The sequence below is a fragment of the Lissotriton vulgaris genome, chromosome 4_1 (assembly GCF_964263255.1).
Source record: "Lissotriton vulgaris chromosome 4_1, aLisVul1.2, whole genome shotgun sequence".
NCBI classification, from domain to species: domain Eukaryota; kingdom Metazoa; phylum Chordata; class Amphibia; order Caudata; family Salamandridae; genus Lissotriton; species Lissotriton vulgaris.
In genome coordinates, this window is record NC_141691.1 from 1,963,746,826 (window position 1) to 1,963,764,151 (window position 17,326).

Consider the following 17,326-nt stretch of genomic DNA (forward strand, 5'->3'; position numbering starts at 1 on the left):
CTCCAAACAATAGCGCCGGCACAACAGACCCTTAGAACCGCCCTGGATGATGTCCTTGATCGAGTGGGTGCCCTGGAAAGAAGGGCGAAAGAAGCAGAGGGCCGGAATAGACGAAACAACATACGAGTAGTAGGCCTGCCGGAGAAAATCGAGGGATCGGACATGGTGTTATATTTGGAAACTTGGCTCAAGACAGTGGTGGTGCCGGAGGGCCTATTGTTAAACCTTAGGTCGCAGCATCAACATTATCGGCGCCATCTTGCCCCCTTTTCGAGCCCATTCATGCGCGTAAGCGGCAGCCATTTTGAGTACCATGGCCTCTCTGCCCATCGTTGATAGCCAGCGCGTCTCTCTCTCTCCCCCGACCTCGCAAAGCATCCCCCCCGCACGCTGACAGCCCCCCCCCGCTCTCACATGCCTTGGATCGTAAACCCCTCTTCCACGCAGCTCTGCCTCGGAACCTCATCCTGTTCCCAGCGCCACACCTCCCACCATTCCTTTCATGGTCCCGGATCCTTTGATAAAAACCCCCTTTCCTCTATACCCGTTTGTCTTCCTCGTTCCCAGGCCACCACCTGGCCCTGCGGATACTGTTATTACCCCCCCCTCTCCTGTACAGTAGGAAGTTTCCCTCATCAAAGGATCCAAGAGTTGATCAAAGCCCCCACCCCTTGAGATCCGATCAACCTCACACATTCCGTGAACTGGCGGAATGTCCAGCTGCGCGATAATCATCACCTGTTGTGACCGGGGTGGGGACTTCAACTGTAAATGTGTGTGGGAACGGGCCTGAAGCGGGGATTCCGAGGACGTCTTTCCTTACATCAAAGTAAATGACAGAGATGTGTTTAACGTAATAAAACAATAAACTTGTGTATAAGAGGCCAGGCCTCATAGATGCGGGTAGAGCACCTCGAGAAGATACCCTGTTGTCTGATTTGATGTGTTCTGCTCCGTCAGAATAAAACTTCTGTTTCCTGCCTTCCAGTCTCCAGCGCCTGCCTCTTTGTTTGGTAAACTTGAGTGGGTATAGAGGCGGCTAACGCCGGGCAACTTCGAAAAAGGTCTTCTGCCTGTACCTTTTTCAACAATTGGCGTCCCAAACGTGGGGCCCATTAGCGACCAGTGGATCCAGTGGGAGAGGTCCTAACGACAGAGTGAACGACTGCAACGATCGGGAGTGCACCTGTCCGATAGACCCTCGTCTGACAGCCGATCATCCGAACTTCACTGGTTCCGAACAGACCTCTCTCGAGTGATCTACGGTCCTGACTGGGAACCATCAGGAGTGCCGCGAGGAATACGAAGAATAGAGGACGACCGGGCGCTGGATTCGGAAGACAAGAAACTGTCCATGTGGTCCGGGTAAGGTCGTTTAAACACGACGAACTGCGAAATGATTGTTTGATTGTTTGGAAATACTAGTATTACTCTTTGATTGATTTGTTTGGAGATTCGCTGTCTGCAAACGGAGAAACAACAGGCTCTCTCTTTGCAAACAGTGAAGGATAGGTAACGCAGCCGTCGTGCCTATTTTTCTCCCCCACTGATTAATTGATTGAACCCGAACTACTGTTCGCGGATTGCTTTCTGGAGATTCTCTGTCTACAAACAGGAAAGAACAGGTTCCCTCTTTGCAGGTAGTGAAAGGGTAGGGAACGCAGACCTTTGCGTGCCTATTTATTCTCCCCACTGATTGTTTGATTGACCGAGCATTGATTGTTTGATATTGGTTCTTGAGGTATTCACCGCCTGCAAACAACGTAGAATAGAAATATTCTGTCTAGTCTTTGCACGCAGTGATAAGATAGGTAGTGCTGACTTTTGTCCCCATTGTGATCCGTCATGCCTGTCTTCTCCCCACTGATTGGTAGCCTGTTTAGCCCGGACCGCTTATTAGAGATGAACCATCCGGCTCCACTGGAGGGCACCCCTAATAAGGACATGTTCATGAAACATGGATTAATCGCTATAGCCTATAGCAAGCTGTGGCATGAATATACGAAAAAGGATCGAGAAAGTCAGTGGCCACTGATAGGATCCTTCGATGATGATAAAGTGAACGCGCTAGAAACAGCCCTTGGTAAAAACAAGACAACGCCCACTATGCTTGATAGTTTCGGCATGTGGCGCAAAGAAACTGAACAACGTAAAAAGAAAACTGAGAGAAGGTTGGGAAAAGAGCTGCGAAAAGCAGCCCACCTAGCTGCTCAGAAACTAGAAGAAGAGATAAAAGAAAGAGAGGAAGCCAAACAGAAACTAGAAATAGAAACATCAAACCAGTGTCCGGTTAGAACGCCCCCTACGCTCCATCCTGAATTACCCTCGAAACAACGAACCAACGATGATCTGCTGTTAGGTCCTCCGATCATCTACATGCCCCCTCCATATGCCCCTTCCCAACTCTTAGCACAGCACCCACCACCCCCAGGTACAAACGAGAGTAGTGCCACAGCTTCGGCCCCCATGGCCTCTGTGCCGGCCGACCTCCTTGTATTAGATACTACACAAACAACAACGTTAGGCGACCCTGAGACCCGAAGGGCCGGTTCCGCTAGAACAAGCAGACTAAGCAAAGATGAGCGAGCAGGGATTGACAAGATAGCAAGGACACTGGTAGAAAGAAAGGAAGATGAAGAGCATATCACAGATATGTTTAACTCGTATACAGGAAGTCACAGACGACATTTTACCGTTCGACTGTGTTACCATGTCTTAAACGCATACGAGGACCGATATCGAGACAAAGGTCCCGGGAGCCTAACGACTCTGTACCGGAAGGTCGATATCGGGGATGAGGGCGAGTGTGATGTGACGGACCTCCTTATGCGTACGTTTGAGGTTTTCCGCCACCTCACTGAACAAGAATCGGAAACTAAAACCACGACATCCGTAGTGACCGAACCACAAACGGGGCAATCTAACGCCATGATGCCGATACGAGAAGCTGCCCCTTACTGGGTTCCTCCACGAGGTGAAGGGACTAACGATGATGCAAACCACAAAGATGCAAAAGGAAGGGTAGTGTACAACTGGGTCTACCAGCCGTGGGACCGGCAAGAGATTCTGACATTCCGGAAATCTCTGCCTGATCTACGTAAAAACCCCACTGCCTTCTATACTGAGTTAGCTACCGCCCTAGGTTCAACGATTATGACCCTGGCTGACATCGACTTGTTTTTCGGGTTATGTCTACCAGCTGATGTGTGGAAGCAAATCCGGAAAGTCGACCACCTTGAGCTGTTTGGACATACCTGGTCACAACTCGATGGCATTCACAAACAACGAGAGCCTGGACAAAAGCCTTTGAAACCCATTTTAGACCTCCCAGATAAAATCGTACAGAAATTAAAAACCCTGATTCCAGAAAAGAAAGTGGACTGGTCGATAGTAACGGCCTGTCGCCAGAAACCCCAGGAGGATGTATCGGACTACTTCTCCCGGTTCGAAACGGTGTTCTCCGATTACAGCGGCCAGGACATGACCACTGCAACCGGACACCATCTGTTTGTCCAGAATTATGTTAAGGGTTTGTCACCAGAGGTATCCCAGAAACTGCAGGCCAGCGAGAGTAGTTGGGCAGCCTCCAAACCTACGGCTATCCTCCAAATGACCCAATATTACGAACATCAGAAAAATTAAATCAATAGAGCCACAGAGAAAAGGAAGAAAGATTTGAAAGAAAGGGTGATGATCGCACAACTGCAAGGGGTGACTATAGGACGTGACCAATACAGGGGAAGCTATCAGACGAACGTCCCTAAGACTACACCTCCCAAGGACCGTACTTCGACTCCCCACATTGGACGTACAGACATTAGAGAGGACCAGTGCGCTTTCTGTAAAGGAACTGGCCATTGGAAATCCCAATGCCCGATCCTTTCGGAAATAATCAGAAACAAAGACCCCAAGGACATAGCAAGTGGACCGAGAAATAAGGGACAGCAGCGAGGGCCCTCAAATGACACGACTAATGACAGATCAGGCAGACCAAATGCATTTGATCGACCTAGACAGAACCAATGCCAGCAATCTGACTATGATGACGCCCACGACTTTGCATAGGACTGCCAAGGGCAAGGGAGGGATCCAGTCGAGCTCTATGTTGACCAGCAAGGCCCTTACGTCACTGCTAAGGTCTTGGGTACAAAGTCTCCATTCCTGGTAGACACTGGCGCAACACGTAGTGCGTTATCTAAACGACTGATTCCAAGGGCACCCTTGTCTGGCTCACTCATAACATTGACAGGTTTCGATGGAACGCCCTCCACTAACCCTTTGTCCGCCCCGATCCTCTTCGACTTAGAAAACAACACCACTGACACCACGTTTTTGCTTTCCTCCAATAGCCCTGACGCCATTATGGGACTTGACTTATTGAAACACTTCCGAGCAACAATTAGATGTTCTCAAGACGGAGTTCGAGTTTTCCTTTACGACAACCCCGTTCTGCTTAGACATTGCCCTCCCCGACGCATGTTTTCCATCACTGACGCTGACATATCCCTGCTTGACACTCTGCCTCCGCATCTGTGGGCCAAGACGGATTCGGACGTAGGGCGCATGATGATTGACCCAGTGCACATTACTGTCGACCAGACGCAACACTCTCAAAACTTCCACAATATCGGATATCGCCCGAGGGCGAGAAGGCATTGGTAAAGATTATTCAGTCACTGATAGACGCAGGAGTGGTAGAGGAAGTGGTTAGCAACGTTTGCAACAGCCCTATCTTGCCCATCATCAAGAAACAGGGAGAGGGAGATGAGATGAGAAAGCATACCGCTTTATTATTGACCTTCGAGAGATCAACAAAGTGGTGGTACCCCAGTACCCCGTGGTCTCAGACATCACCACCATCCTGACTTTGATTCCTTCTACTGCCACCACCTTCACTGTCATTGACCTCAAAAACGCATTCTTTTCCATCCCCATCCACCCAGACAGCCGATATCTCTTCGGCTTTACCCTAAAAGCCCGCTCATATAGGTTCTGCCGAGCACCCCAGGGCTACACAGAAAGCCCTAGCATCTACAGCCAGGCCCTCAAGAGACAACTGGATCAAGTCCAGTTACCCGATGGAGTGGTGTTAGTGCAATATGTTGATGACATCCTTTTGGCAGCCGACACCACTCCATTAGCAGTTACAGCCACCATTCAACTCCTGCACTTCCTTGCGGAAAACGGCCACAAGGTCTCCAAGAAAAAGTTGCAATTCTGCCAACCCCAGGTCACTTACTTAGGCCACCTTTTGTCCAAATACGGAAGGAAACTCACTCCCTACCGGATCCAAACCATTCTCGACACACCTGTCCCTAAGACTCAGAAACAGGTTCGCTCCTTACTAGGCCTCACCTCCTTCTGCCGACAGTGGTTACCAAACTTTAGCCTCATTGTGAAACCGCTGCTTTGTCTGCTAGCCAAAGACATCCCCTTCCCACTCCCTTGGACCCCTGAATGCCAAACCTCCTTCACGGAACTACGAGATGCCCTTTGTTCGGCCCCTGTCCTAGGTACCCCCGATTACACAAAGCCCTTCTCCCTTTACACTCACGAAAGGGAGGGGTGCGCTTTATCTGTCCTGACCCAGTCCATTGGCCCAAAGCAACGACCGTGCGCTTACTTCTCTGCCACTCTTGACCCTGTAGCCAGAGCCCTGCCTGCCTGCCTTCGAGCTGTAGCTGCCGCTGCAATCTCTATCCGACAGAGTGAGGGGATCGTGCTCTCGAATCCCCTCACGGTACTGGTACCCCAAGCGGTTCACACCCTCCTGAACCAAACCAAGACGCAACACCTGACGAGTGCACGACTGACTGGATACAAATTGACTTTGCTTGCACCCCATATCACCCTGAAAAGATGCACCACACTGAACCCAGCAACTCTGTTACCCTTACCAGAGAACGATCCCAACGTGCACCCTGTACATGACTGCGTGACTCTTACCGACGAACAGACTAGAAGTAGGGTTGACCTCAGAGACACGGCTTTTCCTGACCCTGACGGAGAGCTGTGGGTGGACGGTTCTTGCATCAAACTCCCCGATGGCACCACTTCAGCTGCCTATGCGGTCACCACGGCTCGAACTGTAGTCGAGACAGCCCGCATCACGCAACGATCTGCCCAGGCAGCGGAACTGATTGCCCTGACACGAGCCTGCATTCTAGCAGCAGGAACCACGGCGAACATTTACACTGACAGCCAGTACGCCTTCGGGGTGGTTCACCATTTTGGGCTCCTTTGGAGAGAAAGGGGATTCTTGACCTCACACGGCACCCCCATCTTGCATGGAGATCTAGTCTCCGCCTTGATCGAAGCTGTCCTTCTCCCCAAGAGGCTTGCGGTCATCAAATGCCAGGCACACAAGAAGGTGACGGACATTATTGGACAGGGAAATGCACTAGCCGACATCACTGCCCGAACGACAGCCGAAAATAGGACGACAACACGTATGTACGTGACCAGGTCACAAGCAGAAAAATAGACTGACGCTAGGGACACTATTAGAGACATTCAAATGGCTAGCACACAACACGAACTGACTGAATGGACACGGGTGGGATTAAAAGATGACGAAGGCTGCTGGCGGACAAAAGACACAAACAAATGGTTGCTACCTGACTCGTACCTGATTCCCATACTGACTATGGCACACTCCCCTGCCCACATAGGATCAGCCCCCATGATTGAACTAGTCTCCAGAGCTTGGCACAATGATAAAATCTCAGACTCCGCCAAACGTCTGGTCCAACAATGCTTGATATGCCTGCAACACAACCCCGGGAAAGGAACTGTAGTACCCCGGGGAGGGTTTGGGGTCCCAAATCACCCGTTTGAAGTCCTGCAGATGGACTACATCCAGCTAGACAGATGCCAAGGCCTGAAATATGTACTTGTAGTAGTATGCGCCTTTAGCAAGTGGGTGGAAGCATACCCAACCCGTGACAACACTGCTATGGCCACTGCAAAAGTACTATTAAAGGAATTTGTCCCTCGCTACGGCCTTTGTCGTATTTTATGGAGCGACAATGGCCCCCACTTCATAGCCGAAGTCATCCAGCTCATCATAAAGGGGCTGGGCATCAAGCAGAAGTTCCACGCAGTTTTCCACCCCCAGTCTGCGGGTCTCGTTGAGCGACACAATGCCATCCTAAAGCTCAAATTGGCCAAGATAGTGGCTACCACGGGTCTGAAATGGCCAGACGCCCTCCCACTGGCATTGCTATCGATGCGTTCCACCCCCACCAAACATCACTTGACACCTTACGAAGTTGTTTTTGGTCGACCCATGAGTGTCTGGTCTGCACCGAAACCAACTTCCATTCATGACGTCCCGGACGTCCTAATGTCTGATTATCTGTATAAATTGACTGAAACTCTGTCTGTCATTCATCAGCAGGTGCAGCAGGCCATCCCCGATGCTTCCAGGGGTCCGGGTCACGCCATCCAACCTGGAGATTTCGTGCTGATCCGAAATTTTCAGCGAACAAAAAGTCTGGAACCCAGGTGGACGGGCCCCTGGCAAGTGCTGCTCACCACCCGGACGGCTCTTCGTGTGGAGGGGAAACGGCACTGGCTGCATGCGCACCACTGCAAGAAGGTCTCCTCAACCTTGACTACAACAGAAAACATCGACAACCAAGAAGAGCTCCTGGACAAGGACCGACCGTCTTTAGCCTGCTATCCGGATTCCGAAGCCCTCGAACTTGCAAAATTCTCTGATCCTACTGTGCCATCCAGAGAAGGGTATTTCCTGCGACGAAAGGAGGGAGCTTCGGCTAAGTAGACCACGGACTAAGTTAAATCTCAGAACGGTGACCTGAACACCACCAAGGGTCACCCGGAGAGACGCTAAACGAAGTCTGTGGTTCTGCCCGCTACCGAGCACCTTGAAGATGATGGAAGCGCCAAATAAGAAGATGATGGAAGCGCCAAATAAGAAGGTGATGGAAGCAACAGGAAATACCCACTACAGAAACCCGAGAGCAGACAAGCTCCACAGCTCAAAGACAATTGCACTTTTCATCACGATCCTTTTCTGCTTTCTCCTCATGACCACGCTCTGGATTGTGGAAGAAAATGCACCTGCTCACGAAACATTCCTGACCACCGCTCAGCCTACCACCATGAAGGAACATTACCTGATTTCGCTCTCTCCTCAACTCAGAGAGAGGCGAAAGGAATTTTGGAATAACTCCTTTGTACAGTTGCTGCACCAGCACAATCTTGCCACCAACGCCACCAACTGTTGGATCTGTGGGTTGCTACCCCACGCCACTGGACATTCAATACCATTCATCCCTTCACCCTTCTCAGTTCACGGCTCTTGCCTTGCTTGGCTGATCCTCTTGCAAGAAAGTTATAAGGACAATGCCACCTCCAGCAAAACTGTAACACATTTCTTCCACGAGGTCTGGCGAAACAAAACCAAGACACACTTCTGCCCGCAGACCTCCAACGACTCAATCCACATGGACATCCCTGCTAAAGAACGAATTGAAATGCAGGTGTTCAACAATCCAACCAGACCCACCTTCTCCTACCTGCGGAAACGAACGGCTGCCACTCTGACTGTGGCCCTGTCAGTCATCAACGTCACAGGCCACATGTGCATGGAAGGGCTTGGGACACAGCTGGTAGGCCGCAGTGCTTGCCGTTTTACCAGAACTTTGGACTCCACAGATCCACCTTCCTTTGTGTCGTCCCCAAATATGTATTTCGTCTGCGGCACAAAAGCTTACACCTGGCTCCCCAAAGGCTGGGGGGGCACTTGTTTCATCTCCTTCATCCTTCCTCCGACTTATGTGGCTCCAGCGAATCATCATAGACAAAAACGAGCCAAGGACATTGAACAAGCCGACTCAACAGGAGCACAGTTCCTCGATGCCATGAAGGGACTTGTTCCACTCTGGGGCCCGATGGCAAACAGCCGTGCCATCCGACATCTGACCCAGGCAGTTGAGACAACAATGAACATCCCAGCTGGTATCCTTGCTAACAACACCGCCGAACTTCAAGCGGTCCACTTGGTGGCCCTTCAGAACCGCCTTGTCCTAGATGTGGTTCTTGCGGACCGCGGTGGAGCCTGCCGCATTATTGGGTCCAGCTGCTGTACATTCATACCGGACAATTCACCCTCAGTGTACAAGGCCATCGAACATCTCCACAGACTCTCTTCAGAAGTCCACCAGGAACAGGAAGAATGGTCGCTTGGTGGCTGGTTCTGGAGTACTGTTAAGAACTGGGGCTGGAGACTGTTTACTATTATCCTGATCCCTGTAGTTGTGATATGTGGTCTATGCTTAGGAATTCAATGTCTGCCACCTCTGTGTTCACTATGCACAAATTGTATTTGCCCTAAAACTGTGGACTTTAGAAATGAACGCATGGGAGCATTATATGATGCCGAGGTCAGAGATCTAATGAAGATTGATATCGAATAGGCAAGCTGGCTAGATATGTTGAAAAGGGAGGACTGTTAAACCTTAGGTCGCAGCATCAACATTATCGGCGCCATCTTGCCCCCTTTTCGAGCCCATTCATGCGCGTAAGCGACAGCCATTTTGAGTACCATGGCCTCTCTGCCCATCGTTGATAGCCAGCGCGTCTCTCTCTCTCCCCTGACCTCGCAAAGCATCCCCCCGCACGCTGACAGCCCCCCCCCCCGCTCTCACATGCCTTGGATCGTAAACCCCTCTTCCACGCAGCTCTGCCTCGGAACCTCATCCTGTTCCCAGCGCGACACCTCCCACCATTCCTTTCATGGTCCCGGATCCTTTGATAAAAACCCCCTTTCCTCTATACCTGTTTGTCTTCCTCGTTCCCAGGCCACCACCTGGCCCTGCGGATACTGTTATCACCCCCCCCCTCTCCTGTACAGTAGGAAGTTTCCCTCATCAAAGGATCCAAGAGTTGATCAAAGCCCCCACCCCATGAGATCCGATCAACCTCACACATTCTGTGAACAGCGGAATGTCCAGCTGCGCGATAATCATCACCTGTTGTGACCGGGGTGGGGACTTCAACTGTAAATGTGTGTGGGAACGGGCCTGAAGCGGGGATTCCGAGGACGTCTTTCCTTACATCAAAGTAAATGACAGAGATGTGTTTAACGTAATAAAACAATAAACTTGTGTATAAGAGGCCAGGCCTCAGAGATGCGGGTAGAGCACCTCGAGAAGATACCCTGTTGTCTGATTTGATGTGTTCTGCTCCGTCGGAATAAAACTTCTGTTTCCTGCCTTCTAGTCTCCAGCGCTTGCCTCTTTGTTTGGTAAACTTGAGTGGGTATAGAGGCGGCTAACACCGGGCAACTTCGAAAAAGGTCTTCTGCCTGTACCTTTTTCAACACTATCGGCTTTCTACATGCTGGAGAGAGCACACAGGGTTCGGGCTCGACCACCTCAGCAAGGCCGTCCACCACGACCAGTGGTGGCACGATTGTTGCATTTCCGAGACCTGGACTTGAGTGGTCCCTTTCAGGTTAACAATTGTAAAGTTAACATTTTTCCTGATTACACGTACGAAACCCAACGCCACCGAACTTCCTTTCTGGCAGTTAAAAGAGAACTGTGCAATGAGGGACTGCAGTATTTACTTCTATTTCCAGCCAGGCTGCGGGTCATAGTTGTTGACAAGACCTGGTTTTTCGACACCCCGGATGACGCCTATACCTGGCTGGAAACGTACAAGGCTGGTTGAGGCGGTGGCGAACGAGAACTGCAGATTGTCACTGAGGGCATGCCACAGCGGAAGTCGAGGTGGCTCCGAAATTGTCAGCGGGGATTGAGGAGACGTCCCCATCTCAAACAGTGGCAGAGCGAAAAGGTGCTCTTCCGGCAGTGTCTACACTATTGGCCGCATTGGGGGACCCTTCTGCAATTGGTTCGGGATCAGAGAGAGACAACGCTGGTACTAACTCGGATCACTCGGAGGAGGACGGAGTGCAGCTTCTGATGGTAACACCTGCGACCACGGACGGCATGCTGGATGCAGAATAGACGGAGGCACGCAGTTGCCAAGATTTGCACCTGAAACTGTAAGGACTTCCACAGAGGACTTAACGAGGGAGGTTGGTGGTGCGATGCTTGGTGGGGGGAAGGCGGGTGTGCACATGGGGGAATTCCTTTCTCTATTCATTAGGGCTCACAGACAGGCGAGACTCATTGCAGCATAGGAACACTGGTTGGCTGTGGGCTCCCCTCATTGCCCTTAAGGCATGCCTGCAGTTACCACTGCTGGGCTTAGAGATACGTTTGAATGTTGTAATTGTTTGGGTGGGAATTAGAGTTCTGAAGCTAGGTCCTGGTCTGGGGAAGGGCGAATTTCAGGGATGTTTGAACAAGGGAACAGGAGGGACTGTCACTGATGTACCGAAGAGAAGTGGAATGTTGCTAGGAGAATCGCAAGGGGCACTGTGGGACTATGGATGATTTTACTGACCTGAGATGCATTACCTGGAATGTGCAGGGACACCATACCATGACAAGAAGACACAAAGTCCACACTTGCTTAGTTAGAAGGGGAGTACATATTGCACTGCTACAGGAAACACACTTAACGAAGTCGGAGTGGGCATGTGGTTCTGTAAATTCTGAACCTGGGTCATAAAGGTCGTGGTTCTGTTACGAATTCGGTAACAGCGAACCGTAAACAGTGAGTTCGGCAAGTATGAGTGTTTTCGTCATGTTACACCGATGGATTCCCTGTGTATTTGAAGATTTCGTTCTGTACCCTCGGGTTCCATTTTGTGCCTGGCAGCCATTTTGTGATTGCCCTCACATAGGCTGATGACTGTGGCCAAACAGTCTTTAGGACACATACACCTTAGCTTGAGTTTGTGCTGACTTTTGTTTGACCTGAGTGAACTGACCCTGTTGCCTGAAGCTGACCTTGCCAAATCAGTTCTTGCCCTTTAGCTGATCAAGATTAAGGATCAGAGCACAGGACATCGTAAAGTTTTACCACACACAAACATGCCTTATCCTACTTCTATCTGTTTCTGTTTCCTTCTTTATGGTCTATTTATTATGTGGGCTGCGGGCCTTTTTTTTATGGGTTTGTCCGGCTTGTCTAAAGAAGAATGTTTATCTTGGGTTTGTTTGATGATTAATTATGGGCTGGACAAACTGAAAAATGGGTTTGTCATCATGCAATGCTTTTTGTCGTGGAAACATGTGAGTGGTCAAACTGTAAATAAGGAATGTTTGCCTGAAGCACAATTTTTTTTTGTATAAAAAGGGATGGCTGGCTTTGTAAAGTTGAGCTGTCTCCTGAGAACATACACCGTGTTGTACTTCTAGGACCTCTGTTACTGGCTGCAGCTAATAAATTTGATCTTTGACGCCACCAAGAAGTATCCTGTGTCTCTGTATTCTAAGACAGGTGAACCCGAAGACTTTGGGCGTGCCCCTGGCGCCGCTGGGTTTAAATCCCGGTTCTTCAGGCAGCGCTGCAGCGCAAGTGGAGAGGCCAAGTCTATAATACCACGTACTCAGCTCATGCTAGGGGGCACTGATATGGATCAGGGCTGGGGTCCCTTTCCAGCTACTTAAGCAGATGATAGACCCGGAGGGCAGGTTTGTGGCTATTGAGGGCAGGTTGCGGGGTAGGGAGGTTGCCTTTTGTAGCCTATATGCACCCAATACTGATCAATTGAGCTTTTTGACGAGGATATCGCGGTCACTGGCACACTACTTAGCAGGCCCGCTGGTGATGGGTGGCGATTTTAACTCTGTAATGGACACTTCACTAGATAGATCGCACCCACCCTTGGCTGACTCCCCGGTACACAGACTAACAAAAGGGAGACTGGACTAGCAGACAAGGTGGGGTCTGTTTGATGCCTGGCAAGCGCATCACCCACTGGACCGAGATTACTCTTATTTTTCAAGCATGCATGAACTTCACGTGCGCCTGGATGCAATCCTGTGCTCCCCGGGAGTGCTATCGACTGTAGCCCACTCCGAATACCTCACCAGAACAATATCGGATCATAATCCTTTATTGATCACAATGCAGTGGGTGCCGGGAATTACATGTGTTCCCACCTGGCGATTACGCCCTGAGACACTGGAGGACCCACTCTTTCAGGCCGCATTAGAGGAAGGGATTACTCTGTATTTTATAGAGAACGCCGGGACGGCTACGACGCGGGCCCTAGAGTGGGATGCCTTCAAGGTAGTTGTACGGGGTCTCTGCATAGGGAAGTATGCGGGAGTGCGGAAGATGCTGCTGGGAGACTTGAACAGAGCTGATAGTGCGCTTCGGGAATTAGAGCTTTTGTGTCCGGGCCGTCCAGAACTACAAGAGCAAGTTGGAGCGGCTAGGGAAGCAGTAGCAGCAGAAGTGGAACGCTTACGTAGCTTTGACCACAAAGCATACACAATGAGGGCCCATGCGGAGTGTGATAAGGCAGGGACATTGTTGGCTTGGCTGGCCAACCCCATGAAAAGGAACTCTCCAATTGTAGCTATTGAAACGGTGAGTGGGCAGGAGGTGCACAGTCAAAACGAGATATTTCAGTGCTTTGAGCACTACTACGGAGATCTTTACAAGCGTAGATTAGAGATTGGGGACCCGGCCGTGGATGTATTTCTCAGTCACCTCCAACTGCCAGAGCTAGAACAGGAGCAGGCAGTGGAGCTGGGGAAAGATATTGATATAGGAGAGATACAGAGCACCTTCAAAAAAATGGCCCGCAACAAAACTCCGGGGTTGGACGGCCTACCCATTTACGCAAAATATATTGACCTACTTGCACCCAGACTACACGAAGTTTACAAGAAGGCGAAAGCAGTAGGACGATTGCGGCTTTTGATGCGGGAAGCGTTAGTAATACCGCTGCTGAAACCGGGGAGGGAAGGCAAGGACACAGCCTTTTATCGACTCTTATCAATGTTAACTGCTGATTATAAAATTTTGAGTAGCATCCTAGCGACTCGATTGCTACAGCATATGACCACACTAGTGCATGAGGACCAGGCAGGTTTTATACCGACGCGAAATACAACTGCGAACGTTAGGTGGTTGGTGCGCCTACTGGGGGAAGATTGTCCGATGGCGCGGCAGCCGATGATATTGTCGGTGGATATTGAAAAGGCCTTTGACAGCTTGGAATGGGACTATCTGTACAAAGTGCTAGCACGATTCGGCCTGGGTGATGGGTACCTACGATGGAGGAAAGTACTATATACATCTGCGATGGCCAGAGTGAAGGTGGGGACCCTAGTGTCCTCGCACTACCCAGTAGAGAGAGGCACGAGGCAGGGATGCTCGCTTTCTCCGCTGTTATTTGCTTTGGCGGTGGAGCCACTGGCGATCACGATAAGGACGGGGGACCACTACAAGGGATTGAGTAGTAGGAACGGACAGCAATAAATCTCTCTGTATGCAGATGATCTGTTGATTTTCCTTGAAGATGCTGCTGAAGCCATGGTCGGGGCTGAGCGATTGCTCTCTAACTTTGGGGAACTTTCAGGGCTGAGAGTCAACTGGTCCAAAACTCGTTTATTCCCAGTGCGACGGGGGGAGGTGCGTCCCACCACATTGCGGGCAGTACGATGGGAACCTGACTGCCTGAAATACTTAGGGGTGCATGTCTACCACAAGGAGGCAGACCTGCTGGAAGGTAACATAGGGCGGGGCATACGGGCCCTGAAGTGCAGTATGTCCTTTTGGTCCACTCTCCCATTGTCGATAGCAGGCCGCATAGCACTATTAAAAATGATAGCGCTTCCTAGATTCCTGTATTATTTTAGAACGCTCCCAGTGTGGATACCTAACTCTATCTTCAGACTGTTGAAATCTATGATTGTATCTTTCCTTTGGGGCGAAGTAGAGTCGCGCAATTGACACTCATGAGACCGAAGACAGAGGGAGGACTGGCAGTACCTGATTTCGAGCTCTATTATTTGGTGGCTCAATTGCAGATCTTCACACAAGAAGTAGCAAGAGTGTTCCGGGGACCGGAACATAAGCGAAAGGGAAGCACCCCACGCCATGTTTTATCACTCATAACCCTACATTAGAAACTGAGTCTCGGGCACTTGACACTAGAGGAAAAGACACTACAGTTGTGCTGGAACCAGTCCCAACGCAAAGCAGGGGTCCTACACCCATATGCACCTGAAATTCCCCTGGGAGTGGTCACGGCATTACCACATGGGGGTGACTGGTGGAACTTACAAGCTTGGGAGGAGTCAGAATGCCAAATGCTGGGAGACTTGTTCGAAGATGGAACAGTACTGCCCTTTCAGATACTACAAGAAAGGTTTGATCTACCGAGAGGGGATTATCTACTGCATGCAGCAGTGATAAGAGCGATGCAGGCATATTGGCGAGAAGGACTAAACGAACCTAAGACAACGAGTGCTTGTCAATACGCTATGATGGCAGCAGGCACCTTCAAAGCAGCTAGGTGCTTATATTCTAGAATGCTCACTTAGACGATACTGCAATTAGCCACTTTGAAGGGGAAGTGGGAGGAAGACTTGCTGAAAACCATCCCTGAAGCATCATGGGGACAGATAGTGAGGAGGGCCTGGAAGAGCACGAGGAACGCTAGGCTGCAACTGGTGCACTTTTATATCCTACACCGAGCGTACGTAACTCAGGGAGGGTGAAGACATTTTTTAAAGTGGAGCATGCGGCATGCCCCAGATGTAGTAGAGCAGCGGTAGAACTGATTCATATGCTCTGGTCGTGCCCCGAAGTGAGTCAATACTGGAAAGTGGTGGGGGGGCACACTAAATGTGGTAACAGAGAGGCAGGTCGAGTTCGATATGGCTACCAGTATCCTACATTGGTTCCCTCACACTCCTAAGAATAAGAACACTAGCAGATTTATTGACATGGGACTCATATTAGCAAAGCGCAAGATTACACAACACTGGAAAGCGACTGGAAGCCCCAGCAGCCGTAGATGGAGGACCGAACTGACCAAATGGGCCAGTAGCGAAAGCACACTAAAATATCAGCAGGCGCACAGGCTCCAGAATGATAAAATGATGAAAGCAGCAACAGCGTGGGAACTACTAGTACAGGCTTTACGGGACCATGAGGCGCAGGATGGAGATGCAGGTTTGATACCAGTTGGGGTACAACCCTAGACCATCCCAGGGCATCAATTGTGAGGACTCACGCATTTTCCTGGGCACATCTGAATAGGAGGCACACTTTGGCGGCGGACGTCAGTGACGGATTGGGGGAGAGGGGATGGGAGATAGGGGTTCGGTAGAAGCATGTTGGGGAGAAATAATTGAACCCTTGTTTATATGGCATGTTGATTGTAAGAACGGTGGTATTCCGTGTAGCATTTCTGCAAGATGTGAGTACTGTCAGTTCTGTATCGCTTACGTATGTTTTGTGTACAAAATCCAATAAACTACATTTTCAAAAAAAATGAAACACTTAGCCGCAATATGTATTCTAACTAAAACGGTATTTTGTTTACTTATCAAGTGTTCACTTGTGATTATTCCTTTTTTAACTTGTCACGGATTATAAAATGGCCTAAAAATTATCTACTTGGCCCGGGTGTATATTGGTAGCGATATTGAAGGCAATAATTATTTATTGAATGCCCGTTAGGCTAGTACCTTGTGTATTTATGGGTGTTTTCCCTATGATCACATTGAAAACAATAGCAGCGATATATTATTGCGCACCACATGCTGCTTAGTGATCTCTACATATTCTTGATTGCACACCTGACTGTATATTATTTCAGTCGGGACTTCAACATAAAGAGTGAGGTTTTCCGTTCTAGAGTGGCTGATGGGATAATAAACAGTTCTGATAGGAGTCACAAAAATACAAAAGTAGAGAGTTGATTATTACAATATATGGCCTTGGGATCTCTTTAGAATAGCTACAGCAATATGGAGACGGTGATGATAATTTATTGTAGGGTCAATACAACATTCTTTATGACACTTTGGAGAGTTTTCTTAAAATGTATAATGTAACATGATAGTTTACTTATTCTTCAAAATGCTCTACATTCCACATAGTGTTATTCGAAAACGATATACTGAGTCGGTATTTACTATTTTGATATCCTTTCTGTTTGATCCTTATAATGCTTGTACAAATCACATTTTAAAATGATATAATGAGTCCGTACCCAGTACTTTGATAACTTTTTACTGTTTGAATTTGGACAGCTTCATTAACAAATCTACTAGGCTGTTTCAGAAGTAGCTTAAGTAACATCATAATTTGTTTCTTTTAACAGATGATTATGTTAGCACTATATTTATTTGTGTCACAGACCTTTCTTTATCAAATAGAAACAAATAAACAACTTATATTTGATTTTAAGGTA